An 11,868-nucleotide genomic window follows, 5' to 3' on the forward strand; every position below is an offset into this window, starting at 1 on the left:
CCCTGAGCGTGATTCATGGAAGGACGGTGTCTACCTAGTCACAGTGAGACTAATGTGCACTTACAATAGAGGAGGAGTGGGGATATTTCAGTGTCAATGTGGGAAGTCCCTGATCATGAGGCAAGAAGGGGTGGGGGAAGGGAAGCTTCAGCTGCTGTTTACTTGGCCTGGATTTTATACAGTTCCCTCCCCACCTCACAGAACTATGCTAGGGAATAGCCCTATTTTCAGGCCCAGGCTTTAAAGCTTTAATTATCCTCTCCCAAATGTGCTGCAGTTACTAGAGAAAAGCACACAGAGGAGGAGCCCAGTTCTAATATTGGAGCCTGTTTATTTATTGTGCAAGAGCTACTTGCACAGCTTCTTCCCTTCTTCCCATCCCCTCAGCTCAGCCTAGCAGTACACAACCCAGCTCTGACAGGGTAAAAAGGCAAATACAAACCCGTCTAAACAAAACACACGAAGCACTTTGGCATTATCACCTCAGTAGCTCTCCTGCATCCTTTCTGTAAACCAGGTGCAATACTACCACTGTAATATTACGGATGGGAAACTGTGGCCCAGAGTACCATCAGCTGAATAAATGAGACTGGGACCAGGCCTTCCTGCATAACAAGGTCCATGCATTCCTTTGGGTCCCTACCTGTGCCTTTTAGCAAACCTCTAACACACAACACTCAGCCTGGATAGCTCAGTTGGCTAGAGTGTGCTGCTGACAATGCCAAGGTCGCAAGTTTGATTCCCATATGGAACAGCTGCATATCCCTGCATTGCAGGGGGTTGGACTACATGATCCTCAGGGTCCCTTCCAACTCTACAATTCTGTGATTCTATGTCACTATTCACAGTTCAGACAAAGAAGATGCCTTTAAAACAGCTTCCCAGTGCTTCACATTGAACCGTGTATGGTACAGCAGAGGACTCTGGGGGCAAAACTGGTCATTCCTTCTCCAAGCCAGTCAGGAGCTGATGGGAGATCAATAGAAGGTCTGGGAATTAAAAGAACTGATTCAGGACCTATGTCCTCACTCTGTTTATAACCCAAGAAGCTACCACTTACTAAATCAGATCAGCACAATATTGCATGTCTTCCCCTGGAGGTTTGTGGGATCTACTTCTTTTGTTCGCTTTAGTGTTAAAATAAAAACCTCCAAGAGCCAACAGCTTTGTACAAAAGGCATGCACCTAGGGAATTCTGAGCCCAGGAATTTGCTTTGGGGAGCAGAAGTGAACAGAACACAGTCTGCTCACACAAAAAACCATTCCTGCTTACCCCAAGTGTTTTTTTATTCCAGCACTATAATTTTAGGGTGCAGAATCATTTTGTTGCTGCAGTTGAGAATCAGAAATCCTCGCTGATCTACTGCAAATCACCCAGAGATTTGCCTTCTACTTACCCCAAAACACCCCCCAGGTTCTCGGGTAGAGGAGTAGCCTTTTCTCATCTTCTGAACTTTCTATGTGGAAATGCCAGGGAACTTCTGCATCCAACCCATATGCTCCACTGCTAAGCAACAGTCCCTCCTCAAATAAGTTCTGCTTTGTTGACTTAAGAGCATACGTTACAAACTTTTATAATAAGCAACAGAAACTGAATGCAAGGTATGACACTATTCATCCATTACCACTTCGCTCTGGTGCTCCCCCCCCCCCCTTAGGAAGTAAGATGGGAAATGCATGCAACTGAACCATTTATCCAATAATAGCTATGAAAGGCAAGGGGAAAGGGGGGCTAAGAAACCAAAACAAATATAAATGCTGTTGATACCAAGAAGCCAATAGACTGTCCAGAAAAATAAAAGAGGGGAATTCCACACTTGTCCAGTGCATATTTTTTTAACTGTCTTAACTGACCTCTTTTACCAAGAAAAACTGTCCGACAGTAACCTTTTTACAATACTGTGGTATCAATACACACACACACACACACACACACACACACCTCTCTCTCTCTCTCTCTCTCCCCCCTAATCAACACTTTCCTCCCTGCTATTCCAGTTTCTCAGCCTCCTTGCAGTATTATATACCTGACTAATTAACTGTGCCTGGTGGCCTGATGTTACCAAGGTGGCAGCTGTTGATTTTAGAGCATGGGTATCCTAAAGGTGAGGAACGGGAGTTGCTCTTGCCCACAGGGACAAAGATCTGTTTTGGAAACCACCTTTCCTAAAAATCAACAAATACCAATCTGAGCTATTTCAACCTTCTCTATTTCAAACCTCTTTGGATTTCCATAACTGCTTCCACCAACCCTTTTCATATTGTGGAATTTTCCCATCAGTTTCAGGAAACAAAGATCACATGAGAGACTCCTGCAGGAAGGACTATAAAGGATAAATACATAAAGGGACATTTGTGAAGAAAGGAACAGAAGCCCTTCCTTTCAAAGAGGAAGCCAAAGGCAACACCAGTGAAAATATAATGTCACAGACTTCAGAGGCTTTTCAGTATTAAGACGGAAGCCACACCGGTTTGCTGCTCTTTTTTAAAAGAAAGACCCATCTGGGATCATCTGTGAAAGCCTTCTTGTGTAATAAGCTCACATTGCTGTGTAATTTAAGATGCGCAGAGGTTAACTGAACTAAAAGTGCACACACCAAATCTACAAAGGCAGCAAATTCAAAATTGAGGAATTTTGTGATAGTGTTGGGTCTCACTCAGTGGAATAGATCCTAAAAGCTTCCAGGTGCACTAGCTACTAATCCAAGGTAAACAAAGTATTGGACAGTACAATTTTCCTCATTTAAGGAAAAATGGGATTGGCACCATATAAGCAATAGGGAGTCTTCAGCACACAGGCAGAAGGTGTAGTTTTTCCTAAGCCATACTCATTTGTCTATCACCTGTGGTCTTATGATGCATGTGACAGGTAAACCTGAAGGGTGAAACTGAACAGGAATCATTCTTCTTTTCCACCCTCAGGTAGAGCTCAGTGCCTGTCAAATTTGGCACCTTTATCTGTTGCCCTGCACAACAGACCCTAATAGTGCACTCCCAACCTTTCCTTTGCAAATGAGTTCCCGCTTTCTCTTTAGGAAATAAAGAAAGCTTTAAGTTCCTGAACAAAGTGCACGATATAAGAAGCTTTTATGATTAAAATGACAGGATAAAAATGCAACTGATTTTTAAAATAATCATCATGATTTAATCATCTTTCCTTTGCAGATGACTATGGCCAATTGGGTTTCTTCCAATAAATGGCAAGTCCAATAACTGGAAAGGGAATGACATATGTGCACATCTGCATATGAGGAAGAGCTAAAGTATTTGGATACAAGTCCTGCCAAGATTCCTCATTCACTCAGGTACCCTTTTCTACACAGGAAACAAGAGTGAAAGATGGCGACTTTCCCCAAGACTGACAAACTGGATCAGTGCCAGAGGTAGTACATAAATCTAGGGCTCCCAAGGTCTATCCAGGTAACTCAAGACTGTAGCACAGTGACTCTGTGTAGCTAGATAGCTGGAGAATTCACAGAATCCTTAACATTATGCATCCCTACATGTTATTACTTGCCCCAGCATCTTACCTTGCATACATGCCAATTAGACTGGCACATTTTGGCTGGGCAATGTTCCCATGAACTAGTGCCTCACTGGCATCAATTCATTTCCCAGATGCCTGGGAATGCCAAGTTGCTGAATGGTAACAGTTGTTAATGTCTGCTTTCTTCTAGAGCAAGCCAAGGAGGTACTTGCAACAGAAGAATGCAAAATTGCTCCACCACAACCTGCTGGCCTAGTGGAAATAATGAAAAGTCATGATAGTTTATTCCACTGGCAGGAGGGCAGGGGGAACTAATAAAACTTTGTCATAGAAGTGACTGGGGGAAGGGGGAGATCACATGTTCTAGCAAGTGCTGTCTTCGTAATAAAAACATTTCTAGATAACAGAACCGATTGCCCTTGGTCTCGGCTTATTTTTAAAATCCCGAACAGTTTAAGCCCTGGATATATTTGAGACCCACACCTAGAACTCCACCTATGAGATGCCAGCACTCAAAATACCTCATGTCATCTGGAATTCCCATCTACCTGGAGTTAAGCGAGTGATCATTCATTTGCTGTAGCAGATTCTACCATGGAAGCTTGCTCTTCCCAACCCTCCATTACTCTCCATTCCTCCCTTCTCACCATTACAAACTGCTAGAAAATATTTCCTAGGCCTGGTCTACACATTAACAGAATAAGGTGGAAGTAAGGTGGTAGAATGGAATGTTTCACTTCTGGCTGCAAATGGGAACCATAAATTTGAACCCTTGTATGGGAAAATCCCATGCAAAATAGAAAATTAACAAATCAGGGAAAGTACCTTCCTCCCTGTGCAAGACGGTTAAATTGCAAATTGCAAAGTGTCCCGCACCTGTATTGACTGTATCATTACAGGTTTCTACTGCCTGTATAGATCAGGCTTCATTTAAGTGCATTTTAGAGATGTCATGATTAGTTTCCAGTCAGTATCTTCTCTTCCCTTCTAAAATGTGTGCTTTAATATTTTATGGCACTGTTGGAATTACAGTGGTACCTTGGGTTACAGAAGCTTCAGGTTACAGACGCTTCAAGGTCTCCGCTAACCCAGAAATAGTACCTCGGGTTAAGAACTTTGCTTCAGGACGAGAACAGAAATCGTGCGGCGGTGGAGCGGCAGCAGCGGGAGGCCCCATTAGCTAAAGTAGTGCTTCAGGTTAAGAACAGTTTCAGGTTAAGAACGGACCTCCAGAACGAATTAAGTTCTTAACCCGAGGTACCACTGTAATAAGTTATGTTTTGTAAAGCAAACCAAGTATGAGTTGCCAATGGTGCTAAAAAAATAAGACTTGGATGGGCAGTAACATCTGATATCCACAGATGTCAGCTTCTGTGTATTGAGAACTTAGCGCATGCTCCTTCCAGCTCAACTTCTAAAATCCATGGGTGACAGAAATGAAGCATGAATGCCCAATCTAATTTCCATTTAATTTAGTACAGTCAGTTCCAATGTGTACACATCCTGAAGCCAAAAATTGAGTCAACACATTTAAAAATCTAAAAAAGAACAGTCATCATGAAATTCTTCACCTTGTGGTTTTTGAGCCATTTGTGTAAGTGATATCAGCCATGGTGCTAGAAGCATCTTTGGAATGAAAGCAGAGATTCAGAATCTCCCGTTCACAGGACATGCACACTCACTGTGGACTAGAAGATGAGACTCAAGATACTGGAATGAAACATGAGCCCTTGCAAAATCTTATCAGCGATTTCTTACACAATGGGAGTTTGGGTCCTCTTCTTCTAAAGCATCCAAGAAGATTTCTGGAAGTTTTCATCTTAAGAGCGTCCCTCTGCTTTAACATCTTGCATAAATTAGATATTCATTACAAGTTTCCCCATTCCACTCCCTCCTCCAATCACAGAAGAGCTACACACTTGCATTAAGAATACTTGCGCAGCCTCCTGCATAGGCAATGAGCTAATTCAACTGTGCAAGAACTTCTGGGGGTGGGGGAATTCTTATGATCTCTCCATCCCTTCATGCATTAAAAGCATGTGCTGCCCACCCTAATCAATACACACGCTTGGCAGTTTCCCTTGTACTTGCACATGGTCTCTTCCGAGATCTGCATAAGGCTCCTCCGCATGAGAGCATATCCAGATTGGCCCAGGAGTCTCATCACACAAAGGCAGCCCAGGGGGCATGGCAGGTGGCAGAAGAGCTGGGCTAGCCAGCACAACTCCTTCATGCATGCTTTCCATTTGGAAGAGGGATAATGCAAACTTCCTTTACGTCTCTCATATACGCTAAGCCTCCAACTGTCACCTGGTCTATGCCAAGACCCTTATAACTGCACCTATTACAAAACTCAGCATCTTTTTTTTCCACTGAAAGATTACAAATTCTAAAACAACCCAACATCTGCATGGTAATCATTTCCACTTGTACCACGTAAGACTAATTTAGGATTAATGTGGAGAAGCACTGTGAATTCTCTGAAGATAATAGCAATTCTCTCAAATCTAAACATGTCACAGGGGAGCAAGTCTCTTTGTTTTATTATTTTTTAAATAAAATTTTATTAATTTTATTCCGTATTACATCACAATGCAAATATACCAAAGCCTTCACCACATCATCCCCACATATATTTATCATTTAAATCCTCAAACATAATATTCTTTTGTCCCTCCCCCCGCTTCCCTCTGCCTCCACTCGATTTCCTCTACATTCTGAGATTACATTTATCTTGGCATTCTACAGACTTCTCAATTCATCTATGTATTCTTATTGTCCTTCCTTACTAACTTACATTCACTCAAATACTTTACATTTTTAATCTAGGCATATTATCATATCTTTTTTGTGCAATATTTTTTCCATATATTCCTCAAAACATTTCCACTCAAAAAATGGGAGGATGACATAGGCTATGAGATTAACCAACTCAATGGACCAAAATGTGGTCTAAACCCCCTTTAAATCCATATCAACGAAAAGAAAAGAACTCACTCTGAAACTCACCTGCAGGTGGTACCTAACACCAAGAAAATTAGCACTAATACGCCCAGGAACCTCACCAAAATGCTGGAGAGAGTGCACCTCCACATGTGATAGAAGTGCCCCAAAATCCAACCATTCTGGACAACAACTGTACGAGAAATAAGTAAAATAACCAAGTAAGTATTAGGAATCACCCCAGAATTGGCTTTACTAAACATCTTCCAAGACAATAATGCCCACTTACACCACAAAGCACTCATAACCCACTTTCAGCAGCCAGAAGCATCATAGCCAGACACTGGAGAGACCTGTCAGGAGTAAGCATGGACCAATGGTACCAAATAGTATGGGAAACAGCCCTACTAGAAAAATTAACCAATAAACTGAAACTGACACGGGGACAAATAGAAGAAGACACCTTCACCCCGGTATGGCTCCCCTCTATCACATACACAGCCCAACAAGACGACGACAAAAATCCACCAACAGCATACAAATCAATATGGCTAACCTGATCCAAAACACCCACCTACCCCACTCACACATGAAAACAAAGACCACCACAGCCAACCACAAATGAATAACCACACTCTAGGCCAACCCCAACCTCTCTCAATTCCAAAGGAAGACAAGTGAACAGCAAAGAACCTGCACAAGCAACGCTGACACCAAACCCTACATATAATAAGTGAAATAGAAACATCGCCACCAGACCCCACTCTCACCCATCTCTCCCCCCTCCACCTCTTCCTCCCCTTTCTTCCTAATGTCTCAACAAATGAAAATGATTTGTAAAAATAGACATTGCACACTTTTGTAAATCAACAAAATCTTTAATAAAAAACAAAACGTTTCCACTCCTTTTTAAATTTTTGATTTGATTGAATTCTTATAATAGCTGTTAGTTTTGCGAAAGCTAAGTATTCATTTAAGTTACAAATCCATTCCTCCCTTGAAGGTAGAGTTTGTGATTTCCATTTAGCAGCAATCACTACTCTAGCTGCTGTGCTTGCATATAAGAAGATTCTCTCTCAATCCAAGGAGATATATCTCTGGTTTTTTTAATTATTGATATTTTCAGCATCTTCTTTAATTCTTTATGTATTACTGTCCAGAATTTCTTAATTTCCTCACACCTCTGCCACAAATGTATTGTTGTTCCTATTTCTTTACCACATCTCCAACAAAAGTTGGATTTCAATTTATATATCTTTACCAACTTAGCTGGTGTAGACCACCTGCGGAAAATCTTAACAAAACTTTCGTTGATTGTGTATGAGGCGGTAAATTGAATATCTTCTCACCAGAGTTTCGGGGAGCAAGTCTCTTAACTGATGCTTCAGCAGTGCTAGCTTGTTATCAGTTGATTAGGCCTGCCTTGGTTCTTATTTATTTATATATTTATACTTCATAAAGTTTATAAACTGCTTGAGTGTAGAAAAACCTCAGAGAAGTTTACAAAAGATAAAACAGTAAAAAAATCCCAACCATACTTTAAAACATACAAAAGTTAAAATACTAAAACAAACTAAAATCACGACATCTTTCCACGCTTCTCTAAACTAGAATGTTTTTTTGCAGGTGCCGAAACAGTTAAGACCAATTAAGATCCTTCTTTTTGAGGATGCATATATGTGGGATAGCTCAGCTGGTACAGCATGAGACTCTTACAGTAATCTCGGGATTGTGGGTTTGAGCCCCACACTGGACAAAAGATTGCTGCATTGCAGAAGGTTGGATCAGATGACCCTCAGGGTCCCTTCCAACTCTATGATTCTGTTGCAGCAGGCACCTCTTAGAAAAGGCATTTCCTCCTGTGTGAAAGTGGAGGGCATGCATGCTATCTGCAAGTTTTTTTCTAAGTACTCATACTAAAAACAACACAATTTTAAAAATAAAGTTCATTGCACAAATTATTCTGAGATGCCTTTTTGGTTGATTAACACAGCAGCTTTGATTAAGTCAATCTAGATCTGTAAAAGGCTACAGCTCTACTGCGCAAAGCTATTGTCCTCCTTTGTTCGAGGCTAAATTTGAGCATCCCGCAAGAGCCACATGTTCCAGACCAGGCAGGAAAGCCTAAGCAATTTTTTAAACTATCGCTTACCTACAGGCACCACCACAAGAAGAGCAAACATCCCCAACCCAACCCCTATCAAGACAAGCTTTAAATATACTCAATGACCTTCCAAGCCTCTGCTCTACAAACCTCAGTCTAGAAGTCACCGACACGTGATTTCCCAACAGTCAGTAGAGAGAATGGTACTTAACCACATGCCACAGTTAGGCTTCCCTGCTGTCGCCTACTCCCACTAGAGACCACATGCATATTCGGTCCTACCAAAATAGATACAACTGTTTCCATACAGTAAAAAAAAGGTAGTTGTCGTCTCATTGCCACTCAGTTTGGGGAATCCTGTGCCTCACAAGACCAAGCAGCTACAAGGCAAAACAAAATGGCAGCCACACACAAATGACATCTGGGACCCACACTTTAGGAACTTGAAACTGGTCAGTATTCCACTGCCAGATTAGAAGACTTCCTCACAGTGGAATTTCATTCCCTATCAATGGGGGCTAGAGGTCACTATTATCTTTTTCACAGCAGTCTTTCTCCTCACACTGTGTAACTAACCATCCTCTAGCAGTAGGGAGGGGGGAACCTTAGGCACTCCAGACTCTGTTAAGAATACAGTTCTCATCATCTTTGACCATGGGTCATGCTGGCTTTGGCTCCCAACAACTTGTGGGAGGGCCGCAGGTTTCCCATTCCGGTTTTGTGGACATCTCACCTTGAGTCATGAGGATCTTCACCGCCTTGCACTTGCAAACAGAACTCTCCATGTATTAAGAGTCCTATCCAACACAAAAAGGGTTCTGTGCTGAACAAAAAAAGAACGGAACCATTATCCTGCTTGAAGAATGCCTGGAGTCAGATTTTGAAGGTCTCAAGTTTTAGCCGCTTAAAAGGAGTTTTAACTAGCTTTAGTAAATCACCAACATCCACTGGGGTGGCCTAGAGTACAGCAGGAATATATGTAAACCACTTCAAGACTGATTCAATAGTTTCATTTCTAGGAAATGTGGATGAAGTGGGCCCAGAAAACACTCCAAGAATTCTGGATTCAGAAAAAAGAACAGGGTTGTCATACGTCCAGAATTTCCCGGACATACCTGGAATACTGCAGTCAGAAGCAGTGTTTGGGTGGAAATCGTCAAAATGCCTTGGAAAATCCAGACATATGGCAACTCATATCAGCACTGTCAACAACGTTTGTATCCGGATTTTCACTTGTTGAAATATGGCAACCCTATACAAAGATCCATTTAAGTCCCCTTCGCGGATCTACTGTGGAATGTACTACAATTGCAGAATTCAGAAGACCTGGACAAAGAGGGATCGAGGAGAGAAGAAGAAAGAATGGGTGTGTGACTGGAGAGCAAACATGTAGAAAATCTTCGAGAACAGCATGAAGACCTGGGTAAAATAAAGTAGCATAGGAGGGAAGGGGGGAGGACTTAACACACATAAATTAACGAACAAAAAATGCAAGAGAGTAGCTACATGTTGAATTTGAAGCTGAACAAATGCACATACTCCACTGAAAAGTGCTGTACAGGAGGAATAGGAAAATTCTATTCATGATGGACAATTCACATGTGGAAGACATCACTTGATGTCTATGTGTAAACCAACACTGAGCATGTTGTTTTTGGTACAACAGCCCAACATAGCTCCAACAAACACACATGCAATTTGGAATGATTAAAAAACACCAATCCAATTCAGAACCATCTCCATTCTCACTATGGCAGCTGTTAAAAAAACAACATGAAGCAGAAATCTGAAGCCACAAACTTCTGTTCTTTCATCACTAGAACTGTTACAAGGAAGTGATATTGTTCAGTGGGGATTGCTGAGAAACCGTGAATAAAGTAATTCCCACTCTGCCACTTAGGATGCTCTCAGCCAAAGGGAACATTGTTGGCCAGCTATTGCCCAGAGTGGCTGGGCAACCCAGTCAGATGGGAGGAGAATAAATAACGAAATTATTACTGTTGTTCTTTTGAGTAAAACAAGGCAACAAGTTCAAATAGATCATTCTATATGGAATCAGGTGTTGTCGCCGCCTTGACTCCTGGAGGAGACACCTCTCACTGCTTCTACCCAAGCTTCCAAACTAGGAGAGGCATGGAAGCACTTGCAAAATAAGATGCATCTTCTTGTTTCCCCACCCCCACTACAAACAACTGATTAGGTTAGAGACTTTCCCCACTATCTAATTTCAAACTTAGTACTTCCCCCCTCCATAGCTATAGACTTATCTAGGAGGTAGGAGAACCAATGAACAATAACCAGCCTATGTTTGAAAACTGCAGGTTCCTGACAAACGCAGAGCTGGAGGCGGAAGTGATTTAATGGTGTGGAGGAGAGAGCAGAAAGGAAGTGTTGAACTCTTCCCCCATGCCCAGACTTTCTCCCTGGTAGGGCATACTTTTCATGTTGCGTCCAAAGGCAAAAGCAACACAGGGGGGCAGAAAGGTGACTTGAGAGGAAAAGGATGCATGGATGAGGGTTCAGCAGCTACTGCACCACCAGCAGCCACTCATTCTACACCAAGCTGTCCCCTATGCTGCCATTTTAATCTGTTCAGCACACAGGTCACACTGCCATAGTGTCTATAGTTAGCCCAGGGCCATGTCGGAGTGGAAACTGGAAACATCCAGCTGGAAAAAGCAGAAACGGCTCGTCTCATCAGAGACACAGGATCAGGAGGAAGTTGGGAGGCCACAGACGGTGTATTAGTTATGGTAAACCAACAGCAGAGAGCCAAGCTTATTACTTCCTGCTTGATATGAAACCCCCATTCTCCAAATGTACAGGATTACATTTTACCCGCACAAAGCCCTCAAGAGCGAACCTAAAAGCTCCGGAAAAGCATGCCTCAGATCAGAGCCCCAAGAAAAACTAGCACTACTACATCACAGAAGTCATGTGGGCTTGAGAGGTTTGCCTTTCACACTCCTAAGTCATCAAACTTGCCTCTACTCTACAAAGGCAGCTATAAAAAGCATAAATGACTTAGAGGTCATGGAAAACTTAATGGATGTCCCAATTTCACCACTTCTTTTTTTAAAGGCAAGAACAACTTGTTTAGAAGCAGACTCCCAGCAAGCAACCCCATGCTAGGTTGGTTGTGCAATTGGAAATGTGAACTATTACTTCCCAAAACTCCATGGATCTTTCAGCCAGAGATCCAAGGTGATATGAGGGGGCTGGATTTGGAATCAACACCTTTTAGAGTGCCTTGGCAACTCATTCTGAGCTCATCCTGCTCTTTCCACATGCCTACTCCACAGGTTTGTTGTGCAGATGAAGCCATAAAAGATCA

At 42.2% G+C, this 11,868-nt stretch overlaps 1 protein-coding gene across 1 annotated transcript in view; it reads right to left on the reverse strand.

Moving 5' to 3' along the window:
• NFKBIE (NFKB inhibitor epsilon) overlaps positions 1-11,868 on the reverse strand; it is a 28,079-nt gene that overhangs the window by 13,278 nt on the left and 2,933 nt on the right. The window lies entirely within an intron of this gene.

Source organism: Podarcis gaigeae (assembly GCF_964106915.1).
Source record: "Podarcis gaigeae genome assembly, chromosome: 3".
NCBI lineage: Eukaryota > Metazoa > Chordata > Lepidosauria > Squamata > Lacertidae > Podarcis > Podarcis gaigeae.